The sequence below is a fragment of the Bufo gargarizans genome, chromosome 4 (assembly GCF_014858855.1).
Source record: "Bufo gargarizans isolate SCDJY-AF-19 chromosome 4, ASM1485885v1, whole genome shotgun sequence".
Taxonomy (NCBI): Eukaryota; Metazoa; Chordata; class Amphibia; order Anura; family Bufonidae; genus Bufo; species Bufo gargarizans.
This window is the reverse complement of record NC_058083.1, coordinates 512,413,065-512,433,107: the sequence shown is the minus strand read 5'-3', so window position 1 is coordinate 512,433,107 and position 20,043 is coordinate 512,413,065.

Sequence of the window (20,043 nt, the reverse complement as noted above, 5' to 3'; positions counted from 1 at the left end):
TGTGTTTTATCCTAATGAGAAAGATTTCATAATAAGGATTTGGAGAAGGGGCAGAGGAATAGCAGAGCAGGGAGAGGCTGGTGCTGCTACTAGGGGGTCATACCATGGTGGAGTAATAAAGCCCACCATAATGCCCCCCCAGTAGAAATTATTCTCCTTATAATGTGACAGTGCAAAAAATACCCCCTTGTAATGCCCCCAGTTGAGCTAATGTCCCCATAGTGCCCCCATAATGTGCCAGTATAAAATACCCCTATATAGTGCCCCTAGTAAATGCCCCCATAGTGCTCCACACCCTCCTTCCTCCTAGTGCCCCCCATAATGTACCAGTATAAAATGCTCCAGTAGCTGCCCTCAGTGTCCCCCATAATTTGCAAGTATAAAATACCCCTTCTTAGTGCCCCCCGTAGATGACCCCATAGTACTCCTCTCCCCCCTTCCCCATAGTACTCACCATAATGTGTCCCAGTATAAAATTGTACTGTACAGAGCGCCCATATAAAATACCCCTTTTTTGTGGCCTCAGTAGATGCCCCTATAGTGCCCCCAATCATGTGCCAGTATTAACAGTCCCCCCGTGCCAGTAATAACAGCCCCCCGTGCCAGTAATAACAGCCCCCCCCGTGCCAGTAATAACAGCCCCCCCCTGTGCCAGTAATAACAGCCCCCCCTGTGCCAGTAATAGCAGCCCCCCTGTGCCAGTAATAACAGCCCCCCTGTGCCAGCAATAACAGCCCCCCCTGTTCCAGCAATAACAGCCCCCCTGTGCCAGTAATAACAGCCCCTCTGTGCCAGTAATAACCTGTGCCAGTAATAACAGCCCCCAGTAATAACAGCCCCCCTGTGCCAGTAATAACAACCCCCAGTATTAACATCCCCCAGTAATAACAGCCCCTCTGTGCCAGTAATAACAGCCCCCAGTAATAACAGCCTCCCCCTGTGCCAGTAATAACAGCCCCCAGTAATAACAGCCCCTCTGTGCCAGTAATAACAGCCCCCAGTAATAACAGCCCCTCTGTGCCAGTAATAACAGCCCCCAGTAATAACAACCTCTCTATGCCAGTAATAATAGCCCCCGCCAGTAAAAGTATTGTATATAATAAAAAATAAAAATAAAAAAACACACGGCCTAGTGCCTGCAGCCTATCAGAGGAAGGGAAAGGGACACACCTCTCCCTCCCCTGCCGCAGCACAGGCATCTGTATCGCTGTACTGAGGACGGAGATGACTGGAAGCGCTCATCTCCCTGTGCCCAGCCGCCGCCGCCAGCTTGGGGGGGGGGGCAATTGCCCCATTGCCCCCCCCTGGATCCGCCACTGAGCCAGAGTGCCCCATATCATGTGCCAGTTGCCCCCTTATGTGCCAGTAGCCCCCCTATCAAGTGCCAGTAGCCCCCCTATCGAGTGCCAGTAGCCCCCCTGTCAAGTGCCAATAGCCCCCCTTTTGTGCCAGTAGCCTCCTATCATGTGCCAGTAGCCCCCCTTATGTGCCAGTAGCCCCCCTTATGTGCCAGTAGACCCCCTTATGTGCCAGTATCCCCCCTTATGTACCAGTAGCCCCCCCTTATGTGCCAGTAGCCTCCTATCATGTGCCAGTAGCCCCCCTTATGTGCCAGTAGCCCACCTTATGTGCCAGTAGCCTCCTATCATGTGCCAGTAGCCCCATTATGTGCCAGTAGCCCCCCTTATGTGCAAGTAGCCCCACTTATGTGCCAGTAGCCCCCCTTATGTGCCAGTAGCTCCCCTTATGTGCCAGTAGCCCCTTATGTGCCAGTAGTCCCCCTTATGTGCCAGTAGCCCCCTGTCACGGCAGACAGGATATCAGATACACAGAAAAGTAAACAAACAAGTTTCTAGGCGAGAAGCTGAGGATAACGGTCACCTCCTGGCAAATCCCTACCAGCTCTCCCTATACTGCTATGCCCACATTCAGACCCTTAAGGTGGGAATAACGTGTCCTCGTGCCTGGGCTGAAAATACCCTAAAATCCCTAAGATAGTGAAAGGGGAATAGAGGCAGCCTGCTCCCTCAGAACCTGGAGGGGACAGGCGTCTCTCTAACAGCCTAGACAGCAAACCACCAGATAACAAAACTCAACTTATCTTTTCTGAGCAGGAACAGCCAATCCTTCCTTCCTTGCTTTCACAGAGACAGACAGAAGCTATAACCCGCACGGAACACTGGGAGTGGGTGTAATTTAACCACCTCCCGACCGCTGTACGCACGGATGCGTCCGGGAGGTGGTTGCTTTACTCCTCCTGGACGCATATATGCGTCCTCTCGCGAGACGCGAGATTTCCTGTGAACGCGCGCACACAGGCGCGCGCGCTCACAGGAACGGAAGGTAAGCGAGTGGATCTCCAGCCTGCCAGCGGCGATCGCTCGCTGGCAGGCTGGAGATGTGATTTTTTTAACCCCTAACAGGTATATTAGACGCTGTTTTGATAACAGCGTCTAATATACCTGCTACCTGGTCCTCTGGTGGTCCCTTTTGTTAGGATCGACCACCAGAGGACACAGGTAGCTGTGTAAAGTAGCACCAAACACCACACTACACTGCACCCCCCCTGTCACTTATTAACCCTTTATGAACCACTGATCACCCCATATAGACTCCCTAATCACCCCCCTGTCATTGATCCCCCCCCTGTCATTGATCACCCCCCTGTAAGGCTTCATTCAGAGGTCCGTATGATTTTTACGGATCCACAGATACATGGATCGGATCCGCAAAACGCATACGGACGTCTGAATGAAGCCTTACAGGGGGGTGATCAATGACAAGGGGGTGATCACCCATATAGATTCCCTGATCACCCCCCTGTCATTGATCACCCCCCTGTAAGGCTCCATTCAGACGTCCGTATGATTTTTACGGATCCACTGATACATGGATCGGATCCGCAAAACGCATGCGGACCTCTGAATGGAGCCTTACAGGGGGGTGATCAATGACAAGGGGGTGATCACGCATATAGACTTCCTGATCACTTCCCTGTCATTGATCAGCCCCCTGTCATTGATCACCCCCCTGTAAGGCTCCATTCAGATGTCCGTATGATTTTTACGGATCCACTGATACATGGATCGGATCCGCAAAACACATACGGACGTCTGAATGGAGCCTTACAGGGGGGTGATCAATGACAGGGAGGTGATCACCCATTTAGATTCCCTGATCACCCCCCTGTCATTGATCACCCCCCTGTCATTGATCACCCCCCTGTAAGGCTCCATTCAGACGTCCGTATGATTTTTACGGATCCACTGATACATGGATCGGATCCGCAAAACGCATACGGATGTCTGAATGGAGCCTTACAGGGGGGTGATCAATGACAAGGGGGTAATCACGCATATAGACTTCCTGATCACTTCCCTGTCATTGATCACTTCCCTGTCATTGATCACCCCCCTGTCATTGATCACACCCCTGTAAGGCTCCATTCAGACGTCCGTATGATTTTTACGGATCCACTGATACATGGATCGGATCCGCAAAACGCATACGGACGTCTGAATGGAGCCTTACAGGGGGGTGATCAATGACAGGGAGGTGATCACCCATATAGATTCCCTGATCACCCCCCTGTCATTGATCACCCCCCTGTAAGGCTCCATTCAGACGTCCGTATGATTTTTACGGATCCACTGATACATGGATCGGATCCGCAAAACGCATACGGACGTCTGAATGGAGCCTTACAGGGGGGTGATCAATGACAAGGGGGTGATCATGCATATAGACTTCCTGATCACTTCCCTGTCATTGATCACCCCCCGTAAGGCTCCATTCAGACGTCCGCATGTGTTTTGCGGATCCGATCCATGTATCAGTGGATCCGTAAAAATCATACAGACGTCTGAATGGAGCCTTACAGGGGGGTGAGCAATGACGGGGGTGATCAGGGAGTCTATATGGGTGATCACCCCTCTGTCATTGATCACCCCCCTGTAAGGCTCCATTCAGACGTCCGTATGTGTTTTGCGGATCCGATCCATGTATCAGTGGATCCGTAAAAATCATACGGACGTCTGAATGGAGCCTTACAGGGGGGTGATCAATGACAGGGGGGTGATCAGGGAGTCTATATGGGTGATCACCCCCCTGTCATTGATCACCCCCCTGTCATTGATCACCCCCCCGTAAGGCTCCATTCAGACATTTTTTTGGCCCAAGTTAGCAGAAATAGTTTTTTTTGTTAGTTTTTTCTTACAAAGTCTCATATTCCACTAACTTGTGTCAAAAAATAAAATCTTACATGAACTCACCATACCCCTCACGGAATCCAAATGCGTAACATTTTTTAGACATTTATATTCCAGACTTCTTCTCACGCTTTAGGGCCCCTAAAATGCCAGGGCAGTATAAATACCCCACATGTGACCCCATTTCGGAAAGAAGACACCCCAAGGTATTCCGTGAGGGGCATATTGGGTCCATGAAAGATTTACATTTTTGTCCCAAGTTAGCGGAAAGGGAGACTTTGTGAGAAAAAACAAAAAAAAAATCAATTTCCGCTAATTTGTGGCCAAAAAAAAAATTTCTATGAACTCGCCATGCCCCTCATTGAATACCTTGGGGTGTCTTCTTTCCAAAATGGGGTCACATGTGGGGTATTTATACTGCCCTGGCTTTTTAGGGGCCCGAAAGTGTGAGAAGAAGTCTGGGATCCAAATGTCTAAAAATGCCCTCCTAAAAGGAATTTGGGCCCCTTTGCGCATCTAGGCTGCAAAAAAGTGTCACACATGTGGTATCGCCGTACTCAGGAGAAGTTGGGGAATGTGTTTTGGGGTGTCATTTTACATATACCCATGCTGGGTGAGAGAAATATCTTGGTCAAATGCCAACTTTGTATAAAAAAATAGGAAAAGTTGTCTTTTGCCAAGATATTTTTCTCACCCAGCATGGGTATATGTAAAATGACACCCCAAAACACATTCCCCAACTTCTCCTGAGTACGGCGATACCAAATGTGTGACACTTTTTTGCCGCCTAGGTGGGCAAAGGGGCACACATTCCAAAGAGCACCTTTAGGATTTCACCGGCCATTTTTTACACATTTTGATTTCAAACTACTTACCACACATATGGGCCCCTAAATTGCCAGGGCAGTATAACTACCCCACAAGTGACCCCATTTTGGAAAGAAGACACCCCAAGGTATTCCGTGAGGGGCATGGCGAGTTCCTAGAATTTTTTATTTTTTGTCGCAAGTTAGTGGAATATGAGACTTTGTAAGAAAAAAAAAAAATCATCATTTTCCGCTAACTTGTGACAAAAAATAAAAAGTTCCATGAACTCACTATGCCCATCAGCGAATACCTTAGGGTGTCTACTTTCCGAAATGGGGTCATTTGTGGGGTTTTTCTACTGTTTGGGCATTGTAGAACCTCAGGAAACATGACAGGTGCTCAGAAAGTCAGAGCTGCTTCAAAAAGCGGAAATTCAAATTTTTGTACCATAGTTTGTAAACGCTATAACTTTTACCCAAACCATTTTTTTTTTGCCCAAACATTTTTTTTATCAAAGACATGTAGAACAATAAATGTAGCGAAAAATTTATATATGGATGTCGTTTTTTTTGCAAAATTTTACAGCTGAAAGTGAAAAATGTCATTTTTTTGCAAAAAAACGTTAAATTTCGATTAATAACAAAAAAAGTAAAAATGTCAGCAGCAATGAAATACCACCAAATGAAAGCTCTATTAGTGAGAAGAAAAGGAGGTCAAATTCATTTGGGTGGTAAGTTGCATGACCGAGCGATAAACGGTGAAAGTAGTGTAGTGCAGAAGTGTAAAAAGTGGCCTGGTCATTAAGGGGGTTTTAGCTAGCGGGGCTGAAGTGGTTAAACCAATGACCCCATCCAGTGCACCTGAAGGGAGGCCGATCTAGCTCGAATCCAAAACAAAAGACTAGACACGTGCTGCTAATCTGGCAGACCTCCGCACGTAGCACAAGCAGGGCATGACACCCCCCTATCATGTTCCAGTAGCCTCCTATCATGTGCCAGTAGTCCCCCTTATGTGCCAGTAGTCCCCCTTATGTGCCAGTAGTCCCCCTTATCATGTGCCAGTAGTCCCCCTTATGTGCCAGTAGTTCCCCTTATTTCTGTGCCAGTAGTCCCCCTTATATCTGTGCCAGTAGTCCTCCTTATATCTGTGCCAGTAGTCCCCCTTATATCTGTGCCAGTAGTCCCCCTTATATCTGTGCCAGTAGTCCCCCTTATGTGCCAGTAGTCCCCCTTATCATGTGCCAGTAGTCCCCCTTATGTGCCAGTAGTTCCCCTTATTTCTGTGCCAGTAGTCCCCCTTATATCTGTGCCAGTAGTCCCCCTTATATCTGTGCCAGTAGTCCCCCTTATATCTGTGCCAGTAGTCCCCCTTATATCTGTGCCAGTAGCCCCCCTTATGTGCCATTATTGTAATTTGTACAAAAATAAAATTATACTTATATAAAAAAATTATACTTACCTCCTCCAGCGATGTGATGCAGGACTCTTCCGGCCTGTGTCCCTCGCTGGCTCAGGCGGCGCGATGACATCATCGCGCCGCCTGCACCGGCCTCTGATAGGCAGCCTACTCTCCCTCCCCTGCCGCAACACAGACATTTGTATCTCTGTCCTGAGGACGGTGATACAGATGACTATGGAGATGAGTGAGCGCTTCCACAATGGAAGCGCACCGCTCATCTCCTGCTGTGCCCTGCCGGCGCCCCCCTACTGACAGCGCCCTGGGCGGTCCAAGAAACGGCCCTGCATGAGAGACAGTGAGCCTTTTTTACACTACCACTATGTCCGCCTTATTTCCGTCCACCATCCTAGAATGTGGAGCCATGCATACCACTGACGGACAAAAGATCTTTTCTGTGAGGTCTGACCCCCTTACAAGGATGCACTTGTCCTAGCCAAGACTTTGATGGCGTGGCCCATCTGGTGTGGTCATTATTTGGTTGTTATATAAAGATATAATTTGATCATTATTTATGTTGTTTGTTTACTGGTTGTCATCCTTTAGAACATGAAAGTTTAGGATAAATGCATGGAAAAGATTTAATTGACATGTGTTTTTAGTTGATTACATGGGTTTAATGAAAACCATATGTCTCCCTATGGCTGCATTCTCCCTATGGCTGCAATCCCCTGGTGGGCCACTGAGCAAGGTGGGCCCCTAGTCTCCCACCCCCAGCACAAGTGGTGCATAACACAGACTTACTGCACTACATACTGTACATATTTTCAATGTACAGCACCTCAACCAGCCTATGTTCATATAAAAAAAACTTAATAGATTATTAAAGAAACTCCCCAGTTTATTATTATAGACATGATCAGAGCTGAGATGACTTCTAGGTATAGAGTAAAGCTAGCCAGCATCCTCTTTTCCCCAGGACCTACCTTTTCAGAGTTTCTGCAGGAACCACCATATTCAATAATCTGGTAGCATCTTGCTGCTGTGTGAGCAGGTAATATTTGAATGTATCCATATGGTAGGCCCCTAATATAAATTTTTACTGGTGGGCCCTAAGCACCGCAGTCCGACTCTGTACAGGTGATAAATGTATGATTGCTGGGGATCTGACCACTGGGATCCTCAATGATCATTAGAACAGTGTGAACAGAGTGGTAATGGCATCTTCAATAGGACTGATGAAGATAGCTGAGCAGTTCTATAGACATTGAATGACATGGTGGTCACAGATGTGCACTACTGCCCTTGTGATTGGTCCCAGCAGTCGGACCCCCAGTGGTCATACAATTATTCCCAATCGATATATAATCAATAAATATTATTCGTTGACCAACTTCTTTATCTATACTTCAGATTTTTGTTATGTTGGCTGCACAGAGCTCACACTTATATCAATACGACCAAATCCTAAATTAAGTTAATGAAACGGGAAGCACCGACCACAGGTCACCACTGAGCGCGGCGCCCGGGATCGCGGCAATAAGCGGGGGGAGCAGCGGCGTACAGTAGCTGCTGTTACACCTTGCTGAGGTGGACACACATGATCAGTTCCATCCTTTAAATGTCACCAGCCATATCTTCTGTTAGATGCTGTGACAGTTTCAGGACATGCTTCCCTAAACTGCCAGCTTGAAATGAGTCCAGCAGAGCGATTGGAGCAATGAATTTAGAGATCTCTGCATCCATGTGAGTTACAGGGCTGGTTCTAGCTTTGTTAGAAAGAGCTTTCCATGTACTATATGATGTCCAATTTGAATTTTTTACATTGCTCATGGGATAAGCCCTCTAAATATCAATTAGGCGCAATTCTAGCAATGCATGCACCAGAAGTTACAAGCTAGCATAAATTTGAGCTATAAATTACAGCAGTTTCTGGCATAAAATATAGACAATTTGACATGCTGCTCCCCCTCCTGCTAAGCCTCACAGATTTTTTGGTGAAAATGACTGATGAGCGGCTTGACCCATGCATGGGGTGGCCAATATATAGATTTCCATTTCTCATCAATGAAGAATCATAGCTGCTGCATGAAGAGAGTCTACTATGCATTTCCAGCCTCTTTTTTGTTGTAAATTAAGGTATACCTAAGAGTTGAAACTGATATGAACTGTCAGTGTTCCCCACTGCCATTTTGTTCTGGATGTGTAACCACCAAGCATAGTGCGTCTGTCAAGCAGTGTAAGCACCAAACATAGTGCCTCGGACAAGTAGTATAATCACCTATCCTATTGCCTCCACCATGAAGTCTAGCCCCCAAGAATAGTGCCTCTTCTTAGAAGTGTAACCACAAAGCATAGTGCCCCTGCTATGTAGTGCAACAGAGGAACATTGTACCTGTGTAAATAACTGTTGTGTTGTAGTCAATAAGCCCGTGTCCTCAGATAGAAAGTGGTACGGCCCTGCCAGTTGCCTCAATACTGAGTAAACACCTGTTCCTGTAAAACTTGCTGAGTTTGTACCATCTTTGTGTGAGGTCCCGAGTTCACGTTAGAGGAGTCCAATAAAAAGCCAATAAAACCCTTGAATACTAACCCCTTACATCACGACCAACTGAGGCCAAAAGGAGACTCATGTCTTCTGTCTGACTCATGGACTACTATGGACATGTTTAGCATGTATGTTGGGAGATTTCCCAGTGTATATGCTAAATGTAAACCAAAACATGTAAGTGGCACGTGGGCAGGTGGGGAGTCCTGTTACATATGTTGCATTGGCTTTTAGGAGCTTCAAGATTTCCCTGTGGCACCATTTATCTGTATGCCATAATCATCACTTATCTGGATGTTATACATACGATCTGGACACTGTATGTATTATTAATTTAGATGCTATGTGCACCACTTATCTGGGATTGTACTTATGTTCTGTATATATGTGTGTTTATGTGTCCGTATCTAGTCTGTGTGTGTGAATAAAGGTCTGTATCCGTATGTGGGGCAACATGTTAGATCAGAGGTTGGCACTGTTGTCTTTTATCTCTTGAGATCTAATCCAAGGGAAACATCTACATGGAGTTTGTATGTTTTCCCCATGTTCCTGTGGATCAACCACGATTCCATTGAAACAGGGGAATCAATAAACCTGAGTATGCTTGACAGATAGGGGTCTCAGAGGTCAGACCCCCTGTGATCATACATGATCAATGTTGTTTATGTGAAAACCCCTTTAAATGGGGTTTTCCAAGACTTTTATCTTGTGGATAGATCATCAGTATCTAATCAGTGGGGGTCTTACACTCGGGTCACCCATCGATCTGCTGTTTGAGAAGGTACCGTAGCTGCACCTAGGCCACATGACGAATGTGACGTCACTGACCTAGAGTAAGCTGTAAGAAGCCACAACGCTGCTGTGAGCACCAGTGCCTTCTCAAACAGCTGATCGGTGGGAGTCTGGGGTCTCGGTATCCAGAAGATAGGTCATCAGTATCTTGGAAAACTCCTTTAAAGGGGTTGTCCCATGAAAAATATTCTACAGTTTTCAAACTAGCACCTGGATCTGAATACTTTTGTAATTGCATGTAATTAAAAATGTTGTATAGCTACTGAGTTATTCAATAAAATGTATCTGTATAGCACCATTTATTTTCTTAATTCTTTGTCCTGCTCACTGAGAAGGCCGCACGTGCTCAGTTTCATCTTTTAACTGCCTCCTGAGCTGTGATAGGGAGAGCTGAGACACGCCTCCTGAGCTGTGATAGGGAGAGCTGAGACACGCCTCCTGAGCTGTGAAAGGGAGAGCTGAGACACGCCTCCTGAGCTGTGATAGGGAGAGCTGGGACACGCCTCCTGAGCTGTGATAGGGAGAGCTGGGACACGCCTCCTGAGCTGTGATAGGGAGAGCTGGGACACGCCTCCTGAGCTGTGATAGGGAGAGCTGAGACATGCCTCCTGAGCTGTGATAGGGAGAGCTGAGACACGCCTCCTGAGCTGTGATAGGGAGAGCTGAGACATACCTCCTGAGCTGTGATAGGGAGAGCTGAGACACGCCTCCTGAGCTGTAATAGGGAGAGCTGGGACACGCCTCCTGAGCTGTGATAGGGAGAGCTGAGACACGCCTCCTGAGCTGTGATAGGGAGAGCTGAGACACGCCTCCTGAGCTGTGATAGGGAGAGCTGAGACACGCCTCCTGAGCTGTGATAGGGAGAGCTGAGACACGCCTCCTGAGCTGTGATAGGGAGAGCTGAGACATACCTCCTGAGCTGCAGAGGAAAAGACACTCCCCTTGAGCTGCCAGCTTGATATAAATCTAGCAGAGCAATTAGGGAAATGAATAGGGAGATCTATGGATCCATGTGAGTTACAGGGCTGGTTCTAGCTTTGTTAGAAAGAGACTGTCATGTCCTATATGGTGTCTTATTTTCATTTTTTTTTTACATTAATCATGGACAACCCCTTTAAGCAGTAAATGTCACTGAAGGAAAACTTATTTGAAGAGCTAAGAAAAAAAGGGGTTCACATACTTTTTATTAGCTCTATTATGTGACCTCTCCGCAGCCTACTGGCATCAATTCTGTAGATTTATTCTACAGACAACATATATTTAATTGTGTTTTATGCTCGTCCTCTTTTCATGTGATAGCGATCACCATGTGGGGTCCTGGCCCTCCAGTGGGCTACATATTAAGCTTCCCTAACAAAGAGAGTCAATTAAAGCCATGTTTGGATTTTCCAGGATTGCTCTGTTGGCCTCCACATGTGTTTACTGAGGAGCCATGACTAAGCGCTCCATTTGTAGGTACTATCTATTATTTATTTTGTTTTGTGTGCACAATGTCTATGTTGGATGAAGATCACATATACATCAGAGCACTGGATGCAAGTCTTTCCATTGTCCGTTTTGCCATCTTCAGTTATCTCGCTCCCCTGCGTGGTCTGATGACTGACAGTCTGTTTAGGCAGTTTTTACAGTGCTCATGGGGGTCACAGGTCACATAGGGGCACCAGCTGTCCATAAATGCTGAATTACATGTAAAACTCTCCTCCAAATCAGCCTGTGTAGGTGTCAGTCTTCACCACAGTTCTGGCATTAGATTCATAAACAGGGATAACTAAGTCTGGGGCATTTGATGCAGTGTCCTAGGTTTTTCCCACCAGTATAAATTCTAAAATGTTATCGCTTTAACTTCTGTTGTTCTCTTTAAGAAGACTGTATACACAGGTAGGTACAAGCATTTGGAAAGGAATTTTGTTGGGCACAAAAACACGCGGGGAAGATGCAAAAAATCACCATTTGCATAAGTTACCATTACACCTAGAGGCTCTGCTCTCTCTGCAACTTCTGCACGCTCTGTACTTTCATTGGCCAGGCGTGATCACTTTTACACTGCCTGGTCCTGTCAATCAGAGTGCAGAGGGTGCGGCAGTTGCAGAGAGAGCTGAGCCTCTTGGAGTAACGGCAACGCCCCCATTGCTCCTAGAAGCTCATTTGCATATATCAGAACATCGTTTTTTCAGCAAAGAAGGCACATATGAACATCGGACCAACACAGATGCTTTTAGCTGCCAAGCGCACGTCATGCAAATAGGAGAAGAGAAAAAAAGAGGTTGAGTGGTTCCACCACAGGTTATTAGCCCTGGGGAACAGGCGCCAGAGGAATGGAGATGATGCTGGTGTAGATAAGGAAAGTAATGAAATAAAATAAAATAAAATAAGATAGCACCACCGTCTACGTGCCGTTCGGTAACTATTGGGGGGAAGGCAGCACAAGTGTTAGAGGGAAGTGAAAAAGAATTTCCAATCCCAACAAACAAATACCAGTATTAGATGAGTCTCGTCTAGTGGCACCAAACCACTGAATGGATCCAACCAGACGTGACTCAAAAAAGAAAAAGAAAACACTATAAAAGGCGCCACTCCCAAGAGTATGGAGGAGATAAGTAGGGTAAGTAATCAATCACCCCTTATATCAGATGGTGGTGACGATACAGAATAATCTCCTAGCAGGAGGTTGGTGATTCTGAAGATTAGAGTACTCACTTCACAGGGGGGGTAGTCACAGGATAAAGCTCAAGACACCCGTGACCAACTGCCCCCCTAGCCAGGATCGCATATCAGATGGTAACAATTGATGGCCACCAAACGATAAGGCTTCTGATCAATAGCAGTTTATTATAGTGGAAAATACAAATATCCCAACGCGTTTCGGAGGTCTCATAACCCTCCTTCTTCAGGGGTCTTTTGACAGAGGTCTCCAATACTTCAGGAGGAGATAGTCCCACTGACTGCAGATTTTTGAGTTTTGGATATTTACCCCTTTGAAATGCATCACAGGCATGGTACAGGTTATGACCAAAACTGAATTGAAAAACATACCTTTAGACTTTTTACACATGCCCGGGATGTACTACAATGAGATAAAGGCAAGATGACAAAATATATATATAAACATAATAAAAAATAATACATTAGAAATATATGAATAAAAATATTAAACAATACAATAAAAAAGTATTATAAAAGCTCAGTCACAATGGTTCTCCGGTGGTGCTGCTGATCGGTGCTGTGCGGGAGGCCCCAGCTGCAGGTTCCTGTGTGGCCATGTTACCGTTCTCATTGCGGCGTCTGGCCCAGCCTTTAAGAAGATGCTGCCATGTGCGAGCCCAGAACCTGCATCTCAAGCTGGGAACCAGTTCTGGAATGGGCAGGAAAGCTTGGCTGAGAATGACCATGAAATGTGGGACCTTGTACAGAAGGAGAAGGACAGGCAGTGTCGTGGACTGGAGATGATTGCCTCTGAGAATTTCTGCAGTCGAGCGGCTTTGGAAGCACTTGGTTCCTGCCTCAACAACAAATACTCTGAGGGCTATCCTGGAAAGAGATATTATGGAGGGGCTGAGGTGGTGGATTAGATAGAGTTGCTCTGTCAGCAGCGAGCATTGGAAACCTTCAGACTGGACCCAGAAAAGTGGGGTGTGGACGACAGTACGGGCAGCCGTATTCTGGGTCTCCCGCCAATTTTGCAGCGTACACAGCTCTGCTGCAGCCACTAGGGATGGACGAACATCGGCTGGGACGTTTCGCGAAAGCGCCTTCGCCATCAAATGTTCGCGAACTGCGCATTCGCGGCGGGCCCCATTCATTTTAATGGCAGGCGAACCTGAAAATCCTTCAGGTCATATTTTCAGCCACCAAATACTTTCTAGAAGTGCACAAATTGTCCCACAACATGGACCAGAGGGGGCTCAATGGCAAAAATTCCCACAAAAAAATATGTATTTTAATCAGGGGCCATTTTTATGCATCTTACAGGGAAACTCTTAAAAATGTGCCCTGCTGGAGCCTAGAATTTTTTTTATTTTAGGCCAGTGGAGTAGAGGCCCCAAAAATGATGCATTCACCTGACAGAAAAGAACTTGTGATTATGTGGCTGGAGGTACATTAGGCGGTCACTGGATAAAAATGTTACTGTAGGCCACTGGAGTAGAGGTGTTCTAACAAATTTCCCTACCCGTGATGTGACTGCACCGGACATGACGTTCCCAGCTTTGGAAGGAGGTGTGCCGCGCAGGACACCGGCCGACAATGCGCATGCGCCGGGAGCCTCAGCAGCGGTTAGAGGGTAGGGAAAAACTACAGGCCAGTGCACAAGTGCAGCTAACTTCTCCCGTCGGGATACACCGCACGTGTTCACCAGCGGACAGGGAGATCTCTTATACCGATCTGATTTTTGTGGAAGCAGGTATAAAGAACCTGTTACGAATATTCTAAAAAACGAAGTTATAGCAATATAGCGAATATTTGTAAAATACACATATAGACTGCAATTTAGCTAATATAGTGCTATAGTATTTTTTTTATAGTGTAAATTTTTTCCAAAACTGAAGTTCAGAAGAGACAAAAAAAAGAGACTATAAAAAAATCCTTATAGCACTATATTAGCTAAATTACAGCCTATATGTGTATTTTACGAATATTCACTTAGTTTTTTAGAATATGACGAATATTCTAAAAAAGAAAGTTATAGCAATATAGCGAATATATTCGTTATTTAGAATATTTGTCTTTTTTTTTTTCAATGTGTACTGTTATTCCACTTTGGCATACTGCTACCCGACAAGCGTCTCTGTCACCATGGGAACGCCTGTGAGTTAGAATATACCATCGGATCTGAGTTTTCACAGTCTCAGGGAAAACTCAGATCCGATGGTATTTTCTAACCCACAGGCGTTCCCATAGTGACGGGGACGCTTGTCGGGGAGGAGTATGCGAACAACTGTACGGATAGGAAAAAATAATGCGAATATTCTAAATAACGAATATATTCACTATATTGCTATATATTTGTTTTTTAGAATATTCATCATTTTTTTTCCATATGAAAACATGATTCCTTTCTGCTTAAGTTGCTTGTGGGCCAATGACTCATTGACCCACAAGAAAGAAGCAGGGAGGAATAATGTTTTCAGATGTAAAAAAAATGACGAATATTCGAAATAGCGAATATATAGCACTATATTCGAAATATTTGCGAATTAGCGAAGTTGCGATATTCGCAATTAATATTTGCTATTCAAATAATCAAGCTCAACACTAGTAATGTGTTGGGTTTGCACCAGACATAGCGTTTTCTTTGATTGCCGAAAAGTTTAATTTTAGTCTCATCAGACCAGAGCACCTTCCTCCATACATTTTTGGAGTCTCCCACAGGCCTTTTCGCAAACTCACAACGTGCCTCTTTTTAGTTTTAAACTGAAAGTAATGGCTTTCTTCTGGCCACGCTGCCATAAAGCCCAACTCTATAGAGCGTACGGCTTATTGTCATCCTATGTAGAGATACTCCAGTCTCTGCTGTGGAACTCTGCAGCTCCTCCAGGGTTGCCTTAGGTCTCTGTGCTGCCTCTCGGATTAACGCCCTCCTTGCCTGGTCCATGAGTTTTGGTGGGTGGCCGTCTCTTGGCAGGTTTGCTGTTGTGCCATGTTTTTTCCATTTGGTTATGATAGATTTGATGGTGCTCCTGGGGATCATCAAAGATTTGGATTTTTTTTATAACCTGACCCTGACTTGTACTTCTCAACAACATTGTCCCTTACTTGTTTGGAGAGTTCCTTGGTCTTCGTGGCAGTGTTTGGTTAGTGATGCCTCTTGTTTAGGTGTTGCAGCCTTTGGGGCCTTTAAAAAAAAGGTTTGTATATGTAATGACAGATCATGTGACACTTAGATTGCACACAGGTGACATCATTTCACTAATTATGTGTCACTGTTAAAGGGGCGGCCACAGTGAAAGTCACTGTTAAAGTCACTGTTAAAGGGGCAGCCACGGTGAAAGTCACTGTTAAAGGGGCGGTCACCATGGAAGCCACTGTTAAAGGGGCGGCCACCGTTAAAGTCACTGTTAAAGGGGCAGTCACCGTTAAAGGGGCGGCCACTGTGAAAGTCACTGTTATTTAATATAAAACTGCAATAAATACCTGAGCAACGCAGGGTCATTAGCTAGTGTATATATATATATATATATATATATATATATATAAAAAAGAGTTCAGTGGCAGCACCGTCGATGGAAAATATGGGTGCTTGAGAAAGGCTCACACATTGAGCCGAAACGTCGCTTGTCCCATATGGGTAATTAAAGGAATTTTTTTTTTTTCATCTTTTACTTGTTGGAGTGCTGCCCTTTTTTTGTTATTTTTATATATATATATATATATATATATATATATAAATGTTTCTGCCGGGATTCTAACTCCCAACCTTGTATATTAGAGGCAAGGACTTTAACCACTATACTATAAAGATACATGTTAATCTGCACAGAAATATAAAATAAGTCTTCTGCTGAATAGGAATAGTCACTACATCAGAAACTACTATGAGGTTTTTCTGACATAGTTTAGCATTCAGCTTTATAGCTGAGTGGATAAGGTCCTTGCCTCTTATGTACAAGGGGTTTGGGAGTTCAAATCCCAGCAGAATATTTTTAGAAATAGATGCTAAATTGCGTTTAAATACACTGACTTAAGCATTGCGCTCGAGCACACGCGGTGTTCGGCTGAGCATAGCGATGCTTGAGCCGAACTGGTGTGCGACCAAGCATGCTCGATTAACACTATTCAATTTATACACTGATGTGATTTCCTAAGAGCTTTAGGTGGTTCACTGGAGGTATGCTTCTAGTCTGGGGCTGCACAATGACGTGAGGATTGCAGTGTAGCAGTGAAACATCGCATCTAATGATTGTCAGTGACTATGAAGCAACAGCCACAAAAAAAAAAAAAATTGGATTTCTGGTGGCTGGTCGCAAGTCGCACATGACTTTGCCATCGTAGACCACAATGCAAGGCATGTTTGGCCTGCAAAATCTCTGAAATTTGGCTTTTTTTCACAGCCAAATCATCTCTTTTGCGTAGTTGTGCGAATCAGCAGATGACTACCTCCTGTGTCCAGCTTTTGGAAAGCATTCCTATAAAATATCATATTCCTTTCGGAGCTTACGGACAGAATGAATACCCATTAGTGAGTGTTAGGCATCATGACACAGCTGTGTCCGTTTTGCGGTTGGCAGATTGTGAATTTGCAGAATACAAATGCATTGCCTGTGCCGTCCACGTTTTATTTTTGCGGAACCACTGACTTTGTTGCAAATTCTATGCTTTTGCATGGCGTATATGCGCATGCAGAAAGCACACGGATGATCCGTGTGCTTTCCGCCTCCGTGTGTCTGTTGTGCAAAGGGATAGAAAGTTCTATAATTGGCTGCAAAATGCGGACCACAGACTCATTGAAGTCAAAGGGTCTGCAGAAAATGCAGACGCAACATGAATGATATCCGTGTTTTGGGGATCCGCAATTTGCGGACTGCGGGATACATACAGTGGTGTGCATGAGGCCTTAGAAGGTGGAAGATTAAATCGTCTGTTCCTTTCCAGATAATATGTGCAGCGCACAAGGGTTACCAATGGCCATGGGATCCCTTTAAGAGGGAAAAAAGTTTAAATTGGTTTGTCGTGACCCCAGTTGTGATGTAGCAACAAGGGCACAGGGCCCTTTTAATAATACTGTAGGTGGTGGTGCCCAGTGTAGGAATGCCAGAGTGGTGTAGGGTGGCCTAAAATGTCCCTTAATGGTGTTGCACGTGTCACGGTGCTCCTACCTGGAACCCCAGGTGTTGTCATGCGAAGCAGAGCAAGGGATAGTTGACGAAGGGGATGATGAAATAAATTAAGTCCAGACCTTGTGTTGAAGTTGATAACAGCTTTACTTGAATAAATGTTCATCAGAAAACAATCTTCCAACTTTGTCTTGGGTACCAGCAGGCTTTAGCATAAATTCTGGCAGGCAAACACACTCGGCACTGCTACATCTGTTGCTCTCTGGCTCTGCTGTGCTAACAAGATTAAATAGTAAACTTTTCCTTTCCTTTCTGCTGTACTTAGCTTTCTGTAGTCTGACTCTAGTTGTCCATGGAACTCTCTTCCTGGCTTCAGAGGCTTAAAGAGGTTGTCTGAGTTATTTTTTTTGTTCTTTGTATGTTTCACTAATGAAATGTAACAGCTTTACCATGCACTTACTGCATCTGTAGTTGCTCCTTTCTCAGATCTCATATGACCTATGATTGTCAGCTCCTCTCCCTGCTCTGATGATTTTTCGTGCACAAGCCTGAGAGAGCAGATATGAGTCTGTACATGAGACGTCACTGTGCTGGCTATGCCCCCTGCTCTGCCGTCTGCTGCTGCTGCTATCTGCCCTGTTTCTCCCTCCTACTGGATACTTCCGGAAAGATTAACCCCTTCAGGAGCACAGACTCAGGGCTGAAGGCTTTACTTAGTAGCTGCAGGCAGTGAGGAAACAAATGCTGGGCACAGAAGCTGACAGAGGAGTTCTGCAGAGAATTGCACAAGAACAGGATGGGGGAAGATCCTGTGTGTATTAGCAGTGTCATTGTACAGCTGGGACTTGTAGTACTACAAGTACAACATGCTGCTGAGTATCCCAGCAGTCAGACATGTCACTCAGGGCAGCACTTGCTTTCACTCCCTTTTGCAGAGCAGGGGGAGGGGCAGAGATTGTTGTTATTGCATGTAAACAAAGGGCCAGAAGAAAACCAGGGAAATGAGAAATTTGAGAATTTTTTTTACCTAAAACTTGCTTAGCTCAGTTATATATTGCTGCCCATCAGATTTACAGTGCTATATATGTTTTTTTTTTCATAACTCGGACAACTACTTTAAGGCTTCTGCCTCTGGATCCAGCTGAGCTTAGGGTGCTCTGGCTGGCTTTAGCAGGGCTCGTCCAGCAGGGACGAGGACCTGCTCCTTTCCCCTAGCAGGGGTACTCTAGACTGCTCTTCACTAACTAGTCCCTTTCTCTCTTAGAGAGCGCAAGATTGGAAAGAAGGGTTCCATTCTAGACAAAATAGCTCTGCCATTTATGTTGCCATCTGCTGGTGAACCAGGCATATTACACTTAAGCATAACAATTAAATGGAAATGGGAATACACATTTTGCAGGCCCAGGAAATTAATACATGGGATGACATTTAGCTAACCCTAGGAGACAGTAGCAGGGTGCAGAAGGTGGTAATGCACCTCTGGGGCGTTACATATGCATAAAGAATGGAGCAATAATTAATACATTATGTGCATTATAATACAAACAATCTGTTCACCAGTTTCAAAAATACTAATTTTAATTGATGGTATTGGCAGGCTACACACAATTCGAGCATAATCATTATTAAAATACTTGTAAAACCCATGCCTTGGCAGCCTGCCACCCTCTTGCTAATCTTAAAAGCATCTTTCCTATCTGGAGCCATAGTATGTGACATGGTGCTTCTCTCCTCCTCATGCAGGACTCACAGCCATAACTTCCCATCACAGCCAGAGAACTATTATAGCAAAGCAAATTCAATTTCTTAGATGAAATCGTATTTGCCCCGAGGCTGTGGCTGTGTTTCGTCCATGGAAGGAGCAGGCAACAGCTTCGGAAGTAGACTCCTCGCATTTTTGTTTTTTTAAACAACCCTGGAGGTCAAATAAGAATCGATTAACAAACAAACGGAGTAAATGTAATGAAATGAGTCTGTGTATTGGCGTAATGTTCCCATCTGCTCGCTGCCTGGAGTGACATACACAGTTCTGCGTTATTAACCCTTTTTGCTGTAAGGGGACAGCAGTATAATGCTCAGCTTCCAGGAATGGAAATTTGACCAATGTGAGCTGATAAATCCAGGCGTATGCTACTGAGCAGATTGGTCTATATTTTCATAAAATCAGTAGTTTCCATTGCGAGTGTCCTCTCTTTGATGTAATTCAGGTATATTAGCAGACAAACTTCTTTTTTCGATAGCGCTGTAAAGGCAGACTTCTTACCTGCAGCAAGAATTGAATATGAACATGCATTTTCTATTCATAGGAGCTGGACATGTCCTTGCCTTCTATTGCATGTTTCATAATAAGATCTGTAACATGAATACAAATTTATATAATAAATTACAAAAAAAACCTAAGTATTCTAAAACTATAATAAAAATAAAAAAACTGTAAAGATAAAATGCAAAAACACTCCAAGCACAGTGTGTTACTCTACAAAATAATTCCTAGAAAATAAGCTCACCTCTAGGACATCCACTT